The sequence below is a fragment of the Chelonia mydas genome, chromosome 9 (genome assembly GCF_015237465.2).
Source record: "Chelonia mydas isolate rCheMyd1 chromosome 9, rCheMyd1.pri.v2, whole genome shotgun sequence".
Taxonomy (NCBI): domain Eukaryota; kingdom Metazoa; phylum Chordata; order Testudines; family Cheloniidae; genus Chelonia; species Chelonia mydas.
The window spans coordinates 95231063-95252357 of NC_057855.1; the positions used below are offsets into that span (position 1 = coordinate 95231063).

Genomic DNA, 21295 nt, shown 5'->3' on the forward strand with positions numbered 1-21295 from the left:
GCGACTTCACTGTTTATAAATGTCTTCGTTACTAGAAATTGCTCAATGCTTTGTGTGAACATATTGCAGTCTGTGGACATGGGTACAAGTTATTCACTGCAACTCTTGCTTTAAGTATTTGCTGCAGTAAGCAAGTTGCTGTATGCACAGCGTGAGTGGTCACCTACTCACATGCTATCATTTCTGCTCCCTAACTGGACGATCAAAACCCATGAAGAACTTTCAAGACTTCCAAAACACTTCTGACCCAGATATATATGCACATGGGTATTTCCCATACTTTCCCCCTACTTCAGATGGTGCAAAAGTTCAGCATCTACATACTAGTTTTAAAGGCAAGATTCTGCCCACAATTTGCAGTAAAGAGGAGGTGCACACAGTCTGGCCGTAAGTGGCTGTTTCCAACTTTCATTTTTTGTTTTTCCCCACAATTTCTTCCTTGTTTTCTTCTTGTGGCTTCAGGGGAAAGGGGGAGCAAGGGTGGTGCCTCGGGGCAGAGTGTGGGCGGGACCACGGTTTGGGGAGGCTTAGCCTCCCCTGGCCTATTATACCCACTGCCCATGACCTGTGGTTTTATTCTGACTTCTCTGTCATCTTTTAAAGCAAGGGTGCAGATTTAAGTTCACACCTGATCCAAATTTTGTGGTTAATTAGTGAGTTGGCTAATCCACTGGAAGCAGGCATACTTTAAAGATGTGTGAGTAGATACTGAGTATTTCAATCCCATCTCTCACTCATTTGAACTCTCGCTGATATTTACAAGAATTAACGTTTTATGCATTTTAATTACACTGCTTTAGTCCTGAGCATCCCAGGTATTTTCAGTTCATCAGACAGATGATATTTAGCTCATCTATACACACTGAATGGCTTCTGTTTCCAATCACACTGATGTTAACTTGCTTTGATTTTAACTAACTCAGCTAGTCCCTGATTCATTGAGATCATCTTTGCAGCTCTACCTAGGAGCTTATAGCACACCCATCACCCTGCCATTGAGTGCCTATCCTGAAACCCAAGCAGCTATGAGATTCTGCATCTTTATGTCAGATTCCAGGACAGAAAGCTAATATCTGCAAAACTGACAAATTTCACAACATTCACTCTAACACAGCCCCAATTTTATTTAATGCCACTGCAATGTTATTAAAGACAACAGAGTCTAATGTTATTTATGTGCCAGAATCTCATTACAAAGAAAGGAATGGTATCAGACTGGTCAACATATAAGTCTCAGCTGCCCTCTACGTATTAATAATGTTAATTCTTATTAGAAATGCTAAATGGCTTCACAATAAGTAGTGAATCTACAATAATTTGAGGACTTTGTTTACATTTTGCTAGAAGTCCCCTCCTGCATTAAAAACCACAGGAAAGGGGCTCTGTGGGAAGAAATATCTGGGATATAGGTACCCCCAATCTAGGTGTAGGTGCTGATCTCTGGCACCCAACCCACAGCTCCTTGGAAGCATGGGCAGTCTCAGACTCCCAGGGGAGAAGTTAAAAAGCCCTTCTGCCAGACATCTGATCTGTGTTTCACAATACCTTTCAGCGAAAGCTTGTGAGCTGACTGCTGCCCCCCTGGTAGGCACTGGCAAAAGAGGTTAGTCCAGGAGAGGGAAAAAGTATTTCACATTTATTTCTTGAGGATTCCTATCTCGGCTGGAATGATAGGGCAGTTTTGACACTAAGAAGAAGACAGGCATTGACAGGTTATCTCCCTGACAAGACAGTTCTTCCAAATTCTCACAGCTATAGAAATAATCCTATTAGTCCTTCTTCCCTCCTAACGAGTTCTTGTACTTGTTTGAGTGGTTTTATTTTCAGAAGGTTTTTATTAGTTTACACATTTGGAACATTTAAGTGTCTAAGAGACCCTTTGTTTCCATACTTGCATTTTTTTTTAAATAATCTGTATGACAATCTTTGACTTTAATTTGGTTTTCTCTGGGAAATAAGACAGACATTCTAGCTAATTAAATACAAGTTTGGGCTTTGATTGGTTGGTATATTCTTAGAAGTAACTGACATGGATTTGTAATTACAACATTCATAAGGATCCTTAAATGGCCCCCTCAAGGATTGAACTCACAACCCTGGGTTTAGCAGGCCAATGCTCAAACCACTGAGCTATCCCTCCCCCCATATTGTCTTTTGAAATATGTTCTTTGCACAGATAAACACATTTTTTAAAATGGAGCAAATGGGGTGTCAGACAGTAGAGCTAGAGGAGCAGGAAAATGGTAGTAGAAACCAAATTCTATCACGTTTCATTACATGATTTTCCACACAAAAAATGTGGTATTTTGGCAACTCTGCATGTAGTAGTCATACCAGCTCTATTCCTTGTACCAGACTCAGCAGTGCCCCGTGCCAGACCTGCACAGAGGGGTCACTGGAATGCCCCCTTTCTGCAACTGATGCTCTCTGTGTAGGCAGAGGTTAGGCAAGTATAACATAGATTGGGCTACTCCTGGTCTACATCACTCAGGTATTCCCCTTCATCGGGGGAATCCCTTGCTGTCCACCTATGATATCTTTAGACCCCTAGAATCATAGAATATCAGGGTTGGAAGAGACCTCAGGAGGTCATCTAGTCCAACCCCCTGCTCAAAGCAGGACCAACCCCAACTAAATCATCCCAGCAAGGGCTTTGTCAAGCTGGGCCTTAAAAACCTCTAAGGAAGGAGATTCCACCTCCTCCCTAGGTAACCCATTCCAGTGCTTCACCACCCTCCTAGTGAAAATGTTTTTCCTAATATCCAACCTAAACCTCCCCACTGCAACTTGAGACCATTACTCCTTGTTCTGTCATGTCATCTGCTACCACTGAGAACAGCCTACCTCCATCCTCTTTGGAACCCCCTTTCAGGTAGTTGAAAGCAGCTATCAAATCCCCCCTCATTCTTCTCTTCTGCAGACTAAATAATCCCAGTTCCCTCAGCCTCTCCTCGTACGTCACATGGTCCAGCCCCCTAATCATTTTTGTTGCCCTCCGCTGGACGTTTTCCAATTTTTCCACATCCGTCTTGTAGTGTAGGGCCCAAAACTGGACACAATACTCCAGATGAGGCCTCACCAATGCCGAATAGAGGGGAATGATCACGTCCCTCAATCTGCTGGCAATGCTCCTATTATACAGCCCAAAATACCGTTAGCCTTCTTGGCAACAAGGGCACACTGTTGACTCATATCCAGCTTCTCGTCCACTGTAACCCCTAGGTCCTTTTCTGCAGAACTGCTGCCGAGCCATTCGGTCCCTAGTCTGTCGCGGTGCATGGGATTCTTCCGTCCTAAATGCAGGACTCTGCACTTGTCCTTGTTGAACCTCATCAGATTTCTTTTGGCCTAATCCTCTAATTTGTCTAGGTCCCTCTGTATCCTATCCCTACCCTCCAGCGTATCTACCACTCCTCCCAGTTTAGTGTCATCTGCAAACTTGCTGAGGGTGCAATCCATCCCATCATCCAGATCATTAATGAAGATATTGAACAAAACCGGCCCCTGGACCGACCCTCTTGTGCTCCCACCTGATGCAACAGAGGTGCATTAGGAATGAAGATCTAATCCATAAAGTTTTACCCAGCTCTGTCACGTGGTATGTTCTGGAGCCCCTGCATCTCCTATGCTCTGCACAGCTTAGATTCAAACAGTCCTTGCCACTATAAAGGAAATTCTTGATGGCTAATGGGTCAGATCTTCAGCTAGCGTACATCAGCAGTGCTCCTCTGATTATCATGTTACCTTTTAATTAAATGAATGGAGCTGTGCTTCTTTACCAGCCTGAGGATCTCACCCAACGTGTGTGAACTCAAAAACTGTTCAGACATTTCCCCAAAACCTCAGATCTCAAATGTTACGCCAGTGAAGAAGTACACATGAATTGGTAGAAAGATGCATGTTAACTGTACAGAAAGGGTGCCAACAAGCTGTAATTAAGAATGCCAGAAAATCCCAACTGACTGAAATTAAAATGATTAGAAATATGTACTTTATTTGTTGTTTAAAAGAAAAATACGTCTGGCATGTAATCACTTTTGTACTGTACTGATACCAACCACATGGTTAGTGCATATAGCTAGGAAATCAGTGGAGTTTATCATTAGGTATCAACAGTGGAAAACGAAGGACAGTATGCAGTAATTCTGCAGATACAGTATTCTGATTTAAGTGTAATTTATGTCTGCTCATTTAGACTGCAGTTATTCCAAATACCAGATGGTTTTTAACTTCTTTAGTCCTACATAAAAATGGTGATTAGTGCACATTATATTTATTTTGTGACTGTAGAGGAAATGTAATCCAGCTGAAGTCAAACCCTTATGGCAACGCAACAGGAATTCTCTGCCTACACTTTACCGCTAGGAAGTGAAAGAAAGATCTGTTTTGTTGTTCCAACATTCTAGTTTATTGCTGACATTTATTATGCTACCTTTCATAAATGAGAGGTAAAGGTGCAGCAAAAATCAATGGTAATAAGAACTAAACTACGTTTATATTGAACAGGAGCAGAGGGGTATTCTGCCTTTGATTAATTCATTACTAAATAGAATATGAAAAATTATTTTCTTACATTGTTCATAAACAATATAGTACTGTATGTGGAAATATGTGGACAATGAAATCCTGGCTTCTTCAACAAAAGGACTTTGTTAGTGAAACATTTAGATTGTCCTAGCTACACTGTTGCAGTTGCAGCTAGATGCAACCTAGCTGCCAGAGTTTGGGAAGGTGGATTACCTACATCAACGAAAAACCCCTTCTGTCGATATAAGAAGTGTCTACACTATGACGCTACAGTGGCATAGCTGCATCTAGATTGTGTAGCTATGCCCGTATACTGAATAGCAAGTTAATATCTTCAACCTAGGAGAGATTCCTATTCCTTCTACAGTACATTTTTTAGGGGGTTACAAAATTAGATGCAACAAAAACATGTTTGAAAAGGTCCTATTAGCTCTATAAAGGGCACTTCTAAAAACTCTTCCCCTTGGAGCACAAGTTCTATTGACTTTAGTTGCTTTGGAAAAAATCTCCTTACTATCTCCAAACAAGTCTGAACTCATCTTCACACCTCCTATGCCTTCACCACTTTTAGTCCTCTTGGGGAATGAACAGACCATGCCAAAGCAGAGAGTCTGATCAAATTACAAAAAGCGCCTTTAAGAAAAAAGACATGGAGATTCAAAGATATATGCCCCCCTCTGTAATTCAATAGTATTAAGGATGGGAACACAGGAGGATAAAGACTGGGAGGTGAAAACCCTTGTACTTCATTATTTGGACAATGCATGAAACATTGCTGTTTTGATTAATCAAGCAAAGTATTTAAACCCATGTTTAAATGTAAGAACCATCTTACGTCCCATTGAAGACAATGGAGCTTAAGCATGCCTCTAAAGCAAAGCATATGCTTATGTGGTGTGTGAAGTAAGGATGGATTATTTAAGGTTTTAAGACCCAAGCCTACAAGTGACCCCTGCAGGCAGACTTTGCAATGAAGTCAAAGGGGCCTTACGGGTCCAGGGGTTTGCTGTTGCCGTCAGATGAAGGCTCAGATCCTTCACGTTCTCGTCCTGTGCCTTGCTGGATCTAGCCATCCTTTCATGTACGTGTGCAATAACCAATAATAAAGGTTTTGCCTGTGTTTACAGGAGCAAGTTAGCCCCATTATTAGAATTAATATATCAATAAATTACAGAAATCATACATTGGCCCAGTGCTCGCCTTTTGGTGCCAAAGACTATCTTTGTTGGCAGAGCTTTCCTCTTGTAATTAAACGGAGTCCATTCTTGAACCCATTCTATCTGGGAATGAGCCGCTGAACCACAGATCATCAGTGCAAGCTGTGGCATTGGAGATAGATCAGTAATACAGTTTGAGAAACAGATGCACTGCTGAGGCATTGCTGAAGGAGCTCTCTTCACTATTCCATGAAGAAAATCAGCCACGCACACCGTATTAACAGCTAGTTTCCTGATAACCTGGTAGGAACGCTGACGCTAAATCAGCATTTACATTTCCAGCTGGGGTATTCAAATCCAGAATCAGTGAGGCTGCTGAAGACCTGCCAGTGATGCCGGTGGACTGAAAGGGAGATTCCAACCCTCTGCGGTGGCACTGTAACTTATGCAGGCAGTCGCACTGATATACAAACACTACTAATTCCGGCCAGGCCTGGTCCCTGCACTTTGCCTGAGCGAACGGTTGGGTGCAGAGAAATTGTTCAAGTCATTCTGGAATCTTCCAGCATATCCTCGGGCTATGGCTTCATTAGCATACATGATCCATTAAGCAGCTTTTGGTCATGGCTAAAGGCCTGTGGGCCCAGTTACTCAGGGACCACAATCCTGCCCCTTTCCTGTTACGCCCAGGGCTACAGCAAACCTGTGGTGCATGATGCAGAAAAGGTGCAAAGGCCCCCTGTTCCTGAGCAATGGCAAAACAGCCCAGGTCCTCTATCCTTAGCTGTAAGATATGGGCCTGCTCCTTTCTGACCTGCTCCATCCCAGTTGAACTGACAAAGCAGCAATGGGGCCAAACTGTCCGTCTCCTTTGCCAAGGATATCTCCACATGTGGGAGTCTGCACCAGACACGGAGCTGGCAGGTAGGCACCACTTTCCGTTCAAGCAGGGAGATGTGTCAGGGTGTGGCCGGAGCATGCTGAGCACTGATAATCTCTCTCAGGGGCACCACTGGAGTTTAGTTCAGCTGCTCTAAGCTACTCTGAGGTTCTGGCTAGAGCAGAACCAGCCAGAGAATCAGGGAGCTGTAACCAATGACCCCTCCTCCCTGGCATGTGTGAGCCCAGCTCTGTCACAGCGGAGAAGACAGACCGAGGTAAACTACTGTACCTCATGGATTCTGCTGTAAACTCTGCAATTTCAGTCCATACGCTTTACTGCGGCATGAGTTCAGAAGGGATTGGGTTATTTGCAGCTTTTCTTCAGTTAAGGGGCAAAATCAAGTGACTGTAATTTATACTTTGAGAGGAGGAACATATAATATGCAGCTTCTTTTGGGGGCAGGGTACAGGACAATCCTTTAAGTGTGACTGGAATGTAAGTACTTACACGTACATTTTCATTCTAAAATGTATGGTTAACTAGTTTGGAAATAAAAATAAAAAAACCCAGAAGGTTAAAACGGCTACTTTAATAAAAACACGGTTGAAAATTTGCTGTGTATTATTAAGTAGAGAACTCAAAGTATAGCTAAAGTGTTGTAGTGGTCACTGATGGACTGAAAGTTATTGAATAAGCCACAAATCTGAGGCTAGTTTTATTGTACGTTGTTCAGACTGCCACTGTTTCACATACCGCAGCATGGAAATCATGCACTTTGAGTTTACAAAACAAGAGAGTGACCCAAAGCCCAATGAAGTCAATGGAAAGGGCTTTGGACTAGGCTCTATGAGCAGTCAAACCTCAATCACAAAAAGTCTTTTTCTTTTTTTACTTCCTAGGAGCCATCTTCCTCCCTCATCCTTTGACGATCCCTTAATAAGGCTACTTGGACTGCAGCCAGCCATGGATTCTCAGTCTCAACTGCTGTATCCCATTTAAAATCTCCGCGTGTTAATGCCAGACACTCAGGAGGTGTCAAAATTGTGTGTCCAATTATAACTCCATAACAATCATGGAGAGGAACTGGCAGATGGCTATCATATGCTTAAAGTATCATTTCTAAAGTAAAAAAAAACATTTGTTTTCCCCATCAAATTAAATATTTTCCTGTTTGAGTTCATATTTTAAGAAGAATTTAGGAAAACCTGCCGGTGATGCAGAAACATTCTGTCTTACATTGGCACTCTGTGCTTTACAGCTCTTCTTTGGGGATGGCTCTAAGATGTCCCAGATGCCAAGATGTTTTTTAGCAGCATCTGGCTTTTTGGCACACTATCTTTGGCACGCTTGGGTTGGCAGCTTCAACACTGCTAGAGGGTAGTTCTATGTTTCAAGTGTGTGACTGGGATTGCCTTGACCGTCTACATGACATTTCTTTTTGATTTACCTTTCTGTGTGGGCGGCGTTATTTCCTCTCTGGTGTCACGGCTCATGCAGTTTCAGCGTGTTGAATCCACAAGGGGATCTTAAAATCAAATCACAGGGGACATCCCTGTATGATTAGATATGAAATCGTTGGATCAGTCTAAACCAAGGTCATCTGTGGGTCACGAACCGCTCTTCCTGCCCTATAGCCCTTGTGAGAGCAACATGACCTTACGGATATTCCGGGGGGGATTTGAAATTTTTTTAGTTAAAAAAAAAAAAAAAACAAAAAAACACATTGTTCCAGAAAAATGTTCCCATTTTTCAACCAACTCAGATATTTTGATGCACCATCACTTGTAAAATGGAAATGTATGTTCTCACTTAGCTACAGAGGGGAGGGATAGCTCAGTGGTTTGAGCATTGGCCTGCTAAACCCAGGGTTATGAGTTCAATCCTTGAGGGGGCCATTTAGGGATCTGAGCCAAAAATTGGGGATTTGGGGGGCGGGGGATAGCTCAGTGGTTTGAGCATTGGCCTGCTAAACCCAGGGTTGTGAGTTCAATCCTTGAGGGGGCCATTTAGGGATCTGAGCCAAAAATTGGGGATTTGGGGGGCGGGGGATAGCTCAGTGGTTTGAGCATTGGCCTGCTAAACCCAGGGTTGTGAGTTCAATCCTTGAGGGGGCCATTTAGGGATGTGGGGTAAAAATTGGGGATTGGTCCTGCTTTGAGCAGGGGGTTGGACTAGATAACCTCCTGAGGTCCCTTCCAACCCTGATATTCTAGGATATATGCACATCAGAAATCTGCTTCCTCTGATCAATCACAGCATGGTCTTGTGCAACGCTTCCCAAACTGCGAGCCAGGGCTTTCTTGGGGAGACACAATGGTTCATGGGGGAGCTCCGGGTGTTGCCGGTGGGGAGGGGATTGAATCGATATAGCTGCTTTTCTTTATTTCTAATTAAGATACTATTAAACTAGGCTTAAAATCACCTGTGTCTTACATACATATCTCTGTCTTATGTTGCTGCTGGGCTTGGCAGCCTTTCTGTGCCCTCCTCTCCTGCAAAGGGGCTTCAGCAGAGAGACTCCCTGCTGGGGGAAGCATTCAGCAGGAAGTCTCTTGACTGAAAGACCCCTGCTGGAGCAGAAGGCCAAGCAACGCACTTGCATTGGTTTTGCCCTCAGCCCCCTTGCTGTATGTGCATGTTATCTTCATCACAGAAGGATTTTTACCAAGTGCCACGACTGCATGTAGCAAACATTTGGCTGAAGATTATTAGATTTGACTCCCGCTCTTGGGTAACAGTATGCTTCATTTCAGCCTTAAGTATCTCAGCTCAAGGAAATCCCTTAGAATGATCAAGTGAACAAAGGGTGAAGACCAAGTTTTCAAAGCTAACACACCAGGAATTCTGGATTTCTGTTCAAGGGGAGTATGAAGAACTCAGGGGTGAAGCTACGAAATTGCTGCTTCCATTCACTGCTAGTCTGGGTTTTCAGTGAAAACTAAACATAGGAACTTTTAAAACTTGGAAAACAAAGTTACGACTGATGCTACAAGAGATTCAATCAAACGTTACTACATGGCTCAAAACAGGCCAAATCTTCTCACTAAAATCTTACGCTGTGTCTGAACACACACACACACAAAAATTCCATATTTTCAAATCATATAGTTTTAAAACCCAGATTAGATTGAATTATATAATTAAACAAATTGTTTGTTGTTGAATAAAGTCACAAAACCATCTGATCTCTAGCGTCCCTAGTGAATCTAGTGTCTGGAGTTAGTTAAAAAAAATGATATTTGGTTGTGGGGAGCCACTAACTTCTAAGATATCTGTAAGGGAGCCTCAGTACTAAAAGCTTTGAGAACTACGTATCTCGTGGATCGTGTACTAGACTGGGAATCAGGTGACCAGAGGGCAAGACACTTCACTTCGTTTCCTTTCCTGTCCGTTGTCTGGTTTGTCTAATTAGATTCCAGCCTCATCAGTGCAGGGACAGTCTCTTATGATGCATTTGCACAATGCCTAGTGCAATGGGGAACTGATCTCCGTTGGAAATCTAAGTGCTACTATATTACTACTAACGATCATCCCATTTATTTTTCTTAAATGTCATGGGATATCTACAATCCACGTTCTGGATAAATGTGTATCAAGATTATCATTTACAGTAGCACATACTATGTGCTAGTTTTTTTCCTGCTTTAAGGAGATCACAGTCTGAGAACAGACAAGACAATAAAAGGTAACAGAAGAAAGGGAATGTGTGAACAAGAATAGGGAAATTATATACAAGTCAACTTGTTTCACGGTCAGCAATACATTAATGAAAAACACCGTATTACGAATCCACACAGTACTCCGCACAGTACATATGTCCTTTCTAATAATTCCATTTTGGAATGCATCTTTGCATTGCTTTCACGTCAGCCATAAGCTTTGTAAGACGCTGTGCTGTTAACATCTCTCTCAGACATAAGCTATACGGTTCAAAGAAGTTGTCAACAAAGTTGACCTATTAAGTGAACACATACTGAATGATTTTAGGAAATGCCTAGTTAGATGAATGTCCTTACAATAAACTACTTTATCATTTTACCTTTCATACATATATTAAATTGGCACTGTAGTCCAAACAGAAACCATTTTGCTATCCTTCAGAGTTATCTGGTTTTAATGAGTCTCTGGGGGTACAGCAATGGATTTTGCTGCCAATTACCATTCAGCTGAACACTGCCATGGAAACATTGAACTAGAAGAGTTTGGTGTTCCTGCTTATAAACTGCTATGCTGCGAAGTTAGGTTACATGCAACATGGGCAGAACACACCAAATGGCAACTTTTACAAGGAAAGTAAAACCAGAGGATAGGTCATCATCAGTGCTGATTTTCACAGTCAACTTGAACTGTATATTTTAGTGCACGGGTAGCTCCTCGAGCATGCACCCAGGGTCCTGGGCAGGCAGGGCTCACCTGTGCCACCGCTGATCCTGACACAGCTTCACTGCTACTGTTACCTGAGCTAGCTTTGAGATAGATCGATAGAAAGAAACTAGGTCAGGCAAGACTACACGTGCTGCAACAACACTTCCTGTCCGCAGTGTAGACCTACCCTAACGTTCAGAGTAGCAGCCGTGTTAGTCTGTATTCGCAAAAAGAAAAGGAGTAATCCTTTTCTTTTTACCCTAACTTTGTATCCCTGGGGTTTTTCACATACAGAAACAATGGAAGTCTGATGTATTGGAGCACTTCCTCTAAAGGGATCTCTGGTGTTTGAGGCAGAGGACTGGGAGCTGGGAATTATGGGGCCAACCGAATTCTACAGGCCTTTCCCATCATTAGTCATTTGTATTGCAATTGTGCAGAGAGGCCCCAACCCAGATTAGGGATTCACTGTGCTAGGCATTGTACGTATTTATAGTAAGACACAGTCTGTGTCCCAAAGAGGTTACAGACTGAATAGATGAGACCAAGGACTATTCTCCCCATTTTACAGATTGGGAAGTAAGGCCCGCAATTAAGTGATTTGCCCAAAGTCAAACAGGGAGTAGAGCAGAGCCTAGAAGTAAATCCAGGTCTCCTAAATCTCAGTTCAGTGTCATGGAGTCACAGAGTTTTAAGCCAGAAGGGACCAGCATATCATCTAGTCTAACCTCCGCTATGTCACGGGCCACCAACACCATTTGGCACCCGCACACTAAACCCAACCATCAGACCAAAGTATCAGAGCCCACAGGAGACTAGACTATATGATGCCACAGGCACAGAATAGGAGGGACTGAGGCGTAACAATGCCCGAGGCCCCCGCAATGGCAGGGAAATGATTAAGTGAGATTTACCCTCATAATCCTGCTAAGTGACCTGCACCCACATGCTGCAGAGGAAGATCAAAAAAACAAGGCCAATCTGACCTGGGGAAAATTTGTTCCTTCCTGACCCCACACGCGGCCATCAGTTAGATCCTGAGCAGCGCCCGGGCCACAAAACCACCTTCCTTTCCCATAAGTATTTGAGGTGGGCAGAAAGCAGGTGTCTGGGGCTGGGGGGTTTCATTGCAATAAGGGGCTTGGGAGAGAGACAGTGGCAGGGAAGAAGGGGATGTTCCCACAGTAGTGGGAAAACACAGGCTGCCGGCACCTCAGTGCAGATCAATGGGAACTATTACTGCATAGTAAGGCCCTAATTTGCAAATGAGCCTCACTCCCATTTAGGAGTTTACCAAAATAAGAGGCTAAGTTTTCAAGAGTCCAGTGCATGTTGGCTGCTGACCTTCATAGAAAATTTGCCCCTGAGCCTCTCTATTGAGGGAACCATCTCAAAGACTGATCTGGAACATAGGTCTTTAAACTAAACAAGGAAAGCCTCTGACACAGTAACCAGAATAGGATACTAACATTTTTATGCTGACTATGCAAGCAGATAATTAACAAACCTAGAGCAGCTGAGATTCCACAGCCATTCAGCAGTTTGAACACAGTATTACGCTCCTTCCAAAAAAATATATATATATACACACATATATCTTTTCTGTAGGAAACCCCCTGATTTATAACTACAGTGTCTGATGAAAGGGGCAGAGGAGAAGGGAGAGAAAAGCAGTATTTCTTTGAAGCTCATTCTGCAGCTTTGACAGTCATTCAGAGATCACCCTCTAGTAACATGCAAGGAGGGTTTTCTTTCTTTCACCCTATGAAGACTGACTTAGGGAGCCACTAAAAAAAAAAAAAGAAGAAGAAGAAGAAGAAGCAGCAGCACTAGACCGAAGTTAACTTTGTCCACACTAGACAACACATTCAGATTTCAACCCAGCTGGGAGACCTGGGGGAAAGCGTAGAAGTCATGGACTGCTGCGCAAACAACCTGGTGATAAGGAGCCATGGATCACTGCATATACAATACCAAAGCAAGGGGTGAGATCCTCAGCTCATCCACCGTAGCCCCTTTTTACCTAGTAAAGGGGCTGAGCTCTAAAAAGGGGCAGTAAAAGCACCAAAACAGGTCAGGGAACAATTCCTCTGGCACAGGTATTGTGTGCAGCAGTTATAAGGCTGCCCCCGATCACCCTTTCACAAACCCTGGGGTAGGGGGTGGTGTTGGGACAGGGTCAGAGAACTCAGCGCTGTGGAGATTCCAGGCATTGGTGTGGAGGCTACTATAAAATAGGCTCCTGGGGGCTGTCTAAGGGGGCCAGTGACTGCCCCAGCCCCTGTAATAGTCCTGGATTGGAAGGGTACACAGGTGGCTTGATGCTGGAGCTGTAAACTTATACAAGGAGTTTACAGCCTCAGAAGACTGGTAGCCAGAGAAGTCTCTTGTTGCCAGTGCCCTAGGGGATTGTTTCGCTCCGGGGAAATATAAAGTTAATTATTAAACAAGATTTAAAATGACTGAGTATTGGGCATGTTCCTGGAGAAAAAAAAAATTTATACTAGGGTGAACTGATCCCACTTGAATGAGAACTCATTCAGGCTTGACAAAGCCCTGGCTGGGATGATTTAATTGGGGATTGGTCCTGCTTTGAGCAGGGGGTTGGACTAGATGACCTCCTGAGGTCCCTTCCAACCCTGATATTCTATGATTCTATGATTCATCCCCATGGAGTGTGGAATGCAGACTTCTGTATCTAAACCAAATCAAGGGCCAAATTCTGCATGTCTTGGAGTGATTTGGCAAAACTCCCATTGACACCTCTCGGAGAGAGCATTAAATCAATGGAGAATTTTCATACCAAAGGCAGGATTCACAATAACTGGTGATGTTTGCACATGGCAATGCATAAACACATTTGCACTAGGACTTTTTCTCTCTTCATAAAGGCCCCAATTCAGCAAAGTACTTATGCAAGTGTTTAACATAAAGGTAAGGGGAAAGAAATTAACACAACACAATAATTAAGTGAAGGCCTACAGTGAAAGTCTCTAACAAGAAATTAAAGGCAAAAGACAAAATTATCTGAATATTTTCCCAGCTGACTATACCATTAAATAACCCTATGCATCATATATAATTATCTGCTGACCTTTCTGGACATCAGTGGAAATGGAAAGTGATTAGAGAGAAGAGACTTGTGATAATCAGTTAAAAGCCTTTAGTTGGATTTTGGTAGTTTACAGGAGGAAGGATATTAATATTGTGCCCCTTCAGAAGAACTTCAGAGAGCTCTCTCACCAGGGAAAGGAGGAAAATAAAAAAAGGAAGTAAAATGTGAAATATTTGAGATTAAAATATCCACTCTCCTCTAAAATGCCTGGATAGCAGGCTAGAATACTGAAGCCTAATGCTAACTATACCAGACCTTTTTTTATATATATATAAATATATATTTATATTTTTTACTATATATAAAAGGTTATGATATCAAAGGTTATGATGTCCAAATTCTAGAGAACTGAAATTGACTGAACCTGACACCTAAACTTCAAGAACTTGTCATTTATAAAGTGGAACAAGCATACATTTGAGGTTGAAGTAAAGCATTATTTCCTAGTCTAAATGATAAGGTAATCAATATTATTTCATCCATATCAAACACTTATTCCCACTAAAATAGTGAGATCAGTAAGTATCCTGATGAACACTGTTAATTTCAGTCACACAGTATAATGCATTTAAAGAATTACATTAAAATAAAAGGAACACTCAGATTTGGTTAGCTGCTATCCATTGGGGAGCCCTGGAAAAATTCATTGGCATTCAATCACCTGTCATTAACCATCCCAATTAGCTGATTTGTGAGAACAATTACAGTATGACTACTAAAATCAATTACTACATTTCTGAGCAGACAAACAGACTATATTATCTTGCCTAGTTTTTTGTGCATTTATAAACCAGTTTAGGCTAGTGTTGGAAAATCAAACAAGTTAGAAGCTGTAAATTAGAACCTAGTTAGAATTTAAAAATCAAATACATCAGCTGGCCCATCTCCAAGCCAGTGCAAGACCAATCTTTACTATATGTTTTCAAGCGTTTTGTAAATCACAGTTGAATTAAGTTAATTCTGACTAATCAAAATAAAGATCCTGAAAACAATGCGAGTGAAACAGATAATACCTAGACAAAACTGAGCAAGGAAATGGGTTGAGCTTAGGCAGTGGACAATAAAGTATAAGAAGGGCCTACCAAATTCGTAGCTGTGAGAAATGTGTCACTGACCAGGAAATCAGACTTTCCCCGGTGAAATCTAGCTAATGGGAGGGAGGAGCAGGGGTTGGGTGCCCCAGCCAGGGACTCCTACCATGCCCCAGGCTCCAGCTGCTAGTCCTGGCTGGTCTTGGGAGGGATAGGAAGACTTCTTCCCCTACATGGCTGCTCTTGAGGGGAGCAGATCAGACCCACCTCTGGGTACCTCCACCGCCTGCAAGAAGCTCCGGGGTTGCTGTCTTGAGAGCCAGCTCTGAAGGCAGCACAGAGGTGAGGGTGGAAATCCTGCAGACACCCTACAACAGCTTTGCGACACCCCTACCCCTCCCATACACCCATTTTCGATCAGGACCTCCAAGGAAACCACACAGTGACATTTCAGATGTAAACATCTGAAAACATGAAATTGACTCATTTTCAAATCCTGTGGCCGTGAAATTGACCAAAATGGACCATGAATTTGGTAGGCCCTAAGTATAAGGAACTACATTGGCACCCTATAGCTATTCACGTTCTGTAAAAGAGAACAATGCTTCCTAAAAGTTCAATAAATTACAACTTGGGTGAAAAAATAATGAACTGTTTCCTTCACAGGGATCTCAAGTAAGGAGTACACCACTGAGATGTCCAAAAGCATACCTGTACTAGGTAGTGTTTTCTTCTCTCTTACCCTGGAGTGAATTGTAATAACAACTGAATGTGATATCAATATAACTTTCCTTAACTTCTTTTTAGTTATACATTACATAGGAAGTAAATGTACCTTTGAAACTCCAATTTGATACATTAAAACATATTATAATAATAATGCCAGATAGCTGGAGTGTGATGCTCACAGCTGGCAACTGGGGAGTTGTCGCAGCTTTGCTTCAAACTAAGCATTTTGCAAATACAAATGAAGTCCAAATATATAATCACAAGTGGAATGCTTCCTGGACAAGGTGTCCTAATTTCTAGGTTGTTGAAAGCTGTGGTATGTGGGGAAAGCATAAAGATAACTCCAGACATAAACATTCATCAACAACAAAATAAATTCAAGAATCAAGAGTAATTTTGTATCTGGAGCTGTATTAGGCACTTACAATTTCCAGGAAATTACAGTTTACAGTGGAGTCTATTTAAAGAGGGATTACCAAATTTTCGGGTTGCATTTTACCTCAGTTTTTCAAACATTTGTTTGCTAACTCATGGCCCCAACTCAGAAAAGCACTTAAGCATATTCTGAGCTGTAACCCTGTGCTTCGAAGGGACTTAAGTACATGTTTAATGTCAAACAAATGCTAAGTGCGTTCCTGAATCAGGGCCTGCATTAGGCCATTTTCCCCTCAACCAATAGTTTCAAAACTATTTTTTCAATGCTAACAGGCTAGCCCTAATAAGAAATCAAGAGAAAATAAGATAATGAGATTATGCCATACAATGGTGTGGAGCAAAGGATGCCTTCATCTATAGTACTGTGTCCAAATCTCCCCTATCCTCACTAAGACCCAGCCTGGATCAAAAAGAATGACAAGATATTGCCAACTGGGCTAATCAGAGCTACACAGGCCATAGCCAAAACTAGTTTCTCTCACCTTTTCCAGATGCCCTAACATAAGATAAGGAGGAACCTGATCCAGCAAAAGGGCATCCATACCAAGACTTCCACTGCCCACTTCAGCTGGGCATCTCTCAGAATCTACTAGACCCTAAAAGCTCTCTTTTTGATTCTGTCTGGATTCATGCCCACTAGTCACTGCAAAGACTCTGTTAGCATTATCTTGTTATATTTTAATCCAGTGTTGAGCAGGGCCCTCTTTGCTTCCTTGCTAAACTCTCACTTGAGCAACCACATTCAAAGGCAGGAGGGGCAATAGTTTCCCTGCATCTTCTTACAAGCTGACACCTTCTTACTTGCTTCATACGAATCATCAAATGGATTTGTTACAACTGCTACAATCTGCCCCTCTAATTTCTGGAATGGTCAATGTAACTACATCCTCAGGACCCAGCTTTTGCCCTGCTTTGTTGATTACTGATTCTGTTATTTTTGTTTTATGAAACAAACTTTTCTAGGAACTGCTGTTTTATGATGTTTTTCCATTACTATTCTTTTTTAATGATTGTTTTATTTTCATTGTTCCTTTTACTGACATCCATTCCAGCTACTTCATTTTTTTCTTTCCTGCTCTATCAGGATTTTTATTTATGATGTAGTAACTTCTGCAGCTCTGCAGATATCTATGTTAAGTCGGGATGTCTTAGTGACCGTTCCTTCGAACTGAGGTAACTAATGCCAGAAACAATCTTATCCTTTAACCACGAGTCGCTGAAAGCTGTCATCCCGATTAGTTGTTGTGCAGCTTTCAGCTGTTACTGATGTCTTTCATATGTTTCATTCTGTCCAGGGGTATATTATTCATCAAATTCTGTAATGCCACATCCAGATTGTTTCATTCAATTTCACACTCAAACGTGAATGTGCTTTAATCTTCCAATACTGGTTTTCCCCCACCCCACGCGGGAAGAAGAAAGTCACGCTACTGTGGCTTTTCCATCTGGCTCCATAGCACGAGACCATTGTTTGGACTGCCTCCACCATTAAACAACATTTCCTGCAATCTCTGAAAGAGAATTCAGTAGGAGCCTGGGTCACACTTCATATTTCTAAAGGGGTAGTTAATAGACGTGAAAAGCATCTTACAGCCATGAGCAGCATGGGTAACAGGTAGTTATCAGCACAGCCGGTAAAGTTGTTACAGAGGCTTTAAGCAACCTACTGGACCCCATAACAATCTATAAAAATCAGTTCACTATTCATTAAAGCACCATTAATTCTACCTTTTCAACTATTTAGAAATTAATACTTAATATAAAGTGTGACCCGCATTTTAGTCCCAGCTTGTGACTATGTGTTATACTCTGGAGCTCGGACCAGGTTGGATGACTTCTTTATTATGCAGTATTCACATTAAACCACCAGCAAAATAGCGGCACTGGGGTAAATCACAGGTGATAGTGGGTTTGCCCATCAACACTAGGCATTTGCACTGGTACAGCTACACCAATGGCTGTAATTGCAACAAGTCCCCCACTGTGGAGATTTCCATCACTTTAAGCTACTTATTGTTACATCCTGGATATTAATTAGGTGCAGGTGAACTTGGTTTATTAGTGCTGCTGTCTTTCCGGCAGTGTGGATGAAATGACGCAGGAGAGTAGGTTTTGTCTCTTCCATCTCTAACTTTACAACAGGGGGCCATGGATTGCCTCATTCAATGTACATTAGGGCTGGGCCAGTCCAGCTTACATTTCCTTCCCTGAGCTGATTGTTACTTCTGGATACAAACAGGGCGAGTGATTTATGAAGTGCTCAATCATATCTCAGGAGACAGGGCTACAAACAAAGATTACTTGTATCTGGTCCTCTTTCTCATGAATACAAAACTGTCATATAAATGGAGGTGTCTAACCATCTCCTGGCATGCAGAGGAGAACCCATAAATGAATCTTGGGCAAACTTTTCACAAGATTCTCAAAGGGAACAGAACAGCCCCTACTGAAAATATATTACAGCCATTCAATCCTGTACCTTTTTGTTGTTGACATTATTCTAACAGAGGGCTGGGGGAGACAAATGCTAATCCACTAAAAGACTTAATGGTCTTTTGGTGCCTGATCCAAAGCTGAGTGAGGTCAATGGGAAAATTTCCATTGATTTCAATGGGCTTTTTGGATTAGGTCCCTAGGGCATCGAGAATTAATATAAATTGTATACCAGTCAGCCCTGATCAATCTGAATCCATTTAAAACAATATTCACCGATATTAAATAAATTTCAGATTAATACACACACATGGTTCATACAAGGGCAATATCCACTTACATCTTCTGGCTACTCCAACATGCAGCAAAACCAAGCATGCATTAAACCGAGTCTGTTAAAGAGAGGCAAATCATTTGCAGACTTGATTCTGCCCATTCAAGCAAACCAAAATCCTGTATTTATGCATGAAAGCCCTCAGGGTTTGAAGGACTATTTTTGTTAGAAATGCCTTAAGTAATTAAAGTTTATCTTAACTTTCTCACACACACAAAAAAAAGACAGGGTTCTCTCTTTTTAGACTATTGAAGAATTTGAAAGACGACAGGGCTTCTCAATTAAACAAAGAAATGTAATCTAGAAAGTTTATGAGCCTCTGGGTAGATCCTTAACCTAGTAAATACACAGAACAGCTGAACGCAGTATTTCTCTTGTTGATAAGATTTTCATAATCTTTAATAAAGCAATGGGAGCTCTGCGCCACTAAGGATCTCTGAAATCACCTGCAACACTTCTGAACTGCGTTTGGACTTTACCAGTTTAAGGTTCAAATTGAGAGTGAAAACTGGGACAAAAAACCTGAAAGTTCTTCTCCAGCCGGCTTTCCTTCCTGCTCTCCTCATTTACTCACATCTTTTATTACAAAAAGCACAATCGCAAAGTACAGCAAGTGATGGGAATAATCTTATAGTGTCAGCAGAACCAACTCCTACAGGCATCGTTTTCAAAAAGGAAAGCACAAGGGAAACTAGAACATGCACTAAATAACAGATTCACTTTGCTGGCACCATTTTAACAGAAAGATATACCCTTAAGACTGAAAGCACTGTCCTATTTACCGAACATCATTAGCTGAAAGGTGTTTATTTTCCTTTGTTCCATTCCTGCTCTAGCTATGCTGAATCAAATTCTGCTATAAACATGGAGGCTGCACAGATGTAATACAGGCCAGAATTTGGCTTGTGGCTTTTTTATTTTTTTAATTTTTTTTGTCCCAAAGACTCTCCCTACCTAGCAGGACTGGTGTGTTAAGTGGATTTCAAATACAGGCACCAGGATTTTCCCCTCACCCACTCATTTTACTACGAGGGAGTAGCACAAAATGTAACCACAGAGAAAGCTCCATTCAGTGCGCAGGGCTCAAACTCAGACTGATTTTATAGTTTAACATGGTAAAATGACTCTACCTCAAGCCGGTCGGCTTACACTGAATCTCTCACCATTGCGATCACTGTCTCATTTGCAGTAAGGTGCAGCAGGCAGAGTTGTAGAGAAGAGATCTTCACTGAGCATGCTAAGGTGCCAGACACATGCTCTTGCCTCTGTTTGAGCAGCAGCTGCCTGGCCCCTGGTGCCACACCAAAGTTAGTCTCTCTTGAAACTGACCCCCTTTCTCCAGTTCCACTCACCATGCCACAGTCACATCCCATCAGATGCTGGTACTTCTGCAGTTCCTCAAGTGAGGAATCCAGGGGTTTACTCTGGAGCTTCAGGATGCCAAAAAGTGAGGGAAAGGAATCTCAGTATGAAAATATTTCCAAATTCTTATGCATGAGGGTGCAATTCCTCTGTGCTGCTGAAGCCTGGCGGGACAATCCAAATGTTGGCATGGCAAGACAGAGCGAGAGCTACTTTGGGGACAGAGTTACGGAGGCCCTTGGAGAACACAGACGTCAGTGGGGAGGAGACATACATTGCATCTACTGCGATAGGTCTCTTCCCACTTCTGCTTAATTCAATGGGAGATTTGCTATTAGGATCTATGGGCGCAGAAGCAGGCTCAATAAGGTAGTTAAGAAAAAAATATTTTGAATACAAATGTATACTTGATGTTGAATTCACATCTGCTTAGTCTCAATTGTGAGAAACAATATTCAAGCACAGTCTGGTATTTAAGCACATGCCTAATTTTAAGCATGTCAGTAATCTCATTGCCTTCAACAGGATTACTCCTCAGCTTAACTACTTTGCTAAATTTGGACCATTATCCAGTATTAAAGATTTCCTTGTAGTGGTTTGACTTGCAAAGTAAAGGAGTGGTTTGCAGAAGTGCAGAGCACTCACCTTAAATCAATGGGAGCTCTCATTCCTCAGCCCTTTAGAAAACCAGGCCAGGTTTTAGTTCAATCACACAATTCTGGCATTGTTGGGAAAACATTCACGATGCAAAATGCTAACAGGTTACTCAAAGTCCCTTCACGCAGGGAACTGCAATGGCTACACATAATGTGCATTGCTAACATTTTGACCAGAGCCTTGTTAAAGTACAGTTTTAGGCAGCAATGGGTGATCTTTCTTTAATCTGTACATTGAAGAACTCGGCTATTAGGGAGTCTTTGAGCT

General features: G+C 42.1%; 2 long non-coding RNA genes across 4 annotated transcripts in view; both read right to left on the reverse strand.

The window, feature by feature from the left end:
* The window catches only part of LOC122461683, a 56558-nt gene extending 35978 nt beyond the window's left edge, over window positions 1-20580 (reverse strand). The window contains exon 1 of the long non-coding RNA XR_006283786.1: window positions 20140-20580. This is a non-coding gene — a long non-coding RNA (uncharacterized LOC122461683). The remainder of the gene's footprint in view (window positions 1-20139) is intronic.
* LOC119567087 overlaps window positions 1-21295 on the reverse strand; it is a 110012-nt gene that overhangs the window by 50977 nt on the left and 37740 nt on the right. The window lies entirely within an intron of this gene.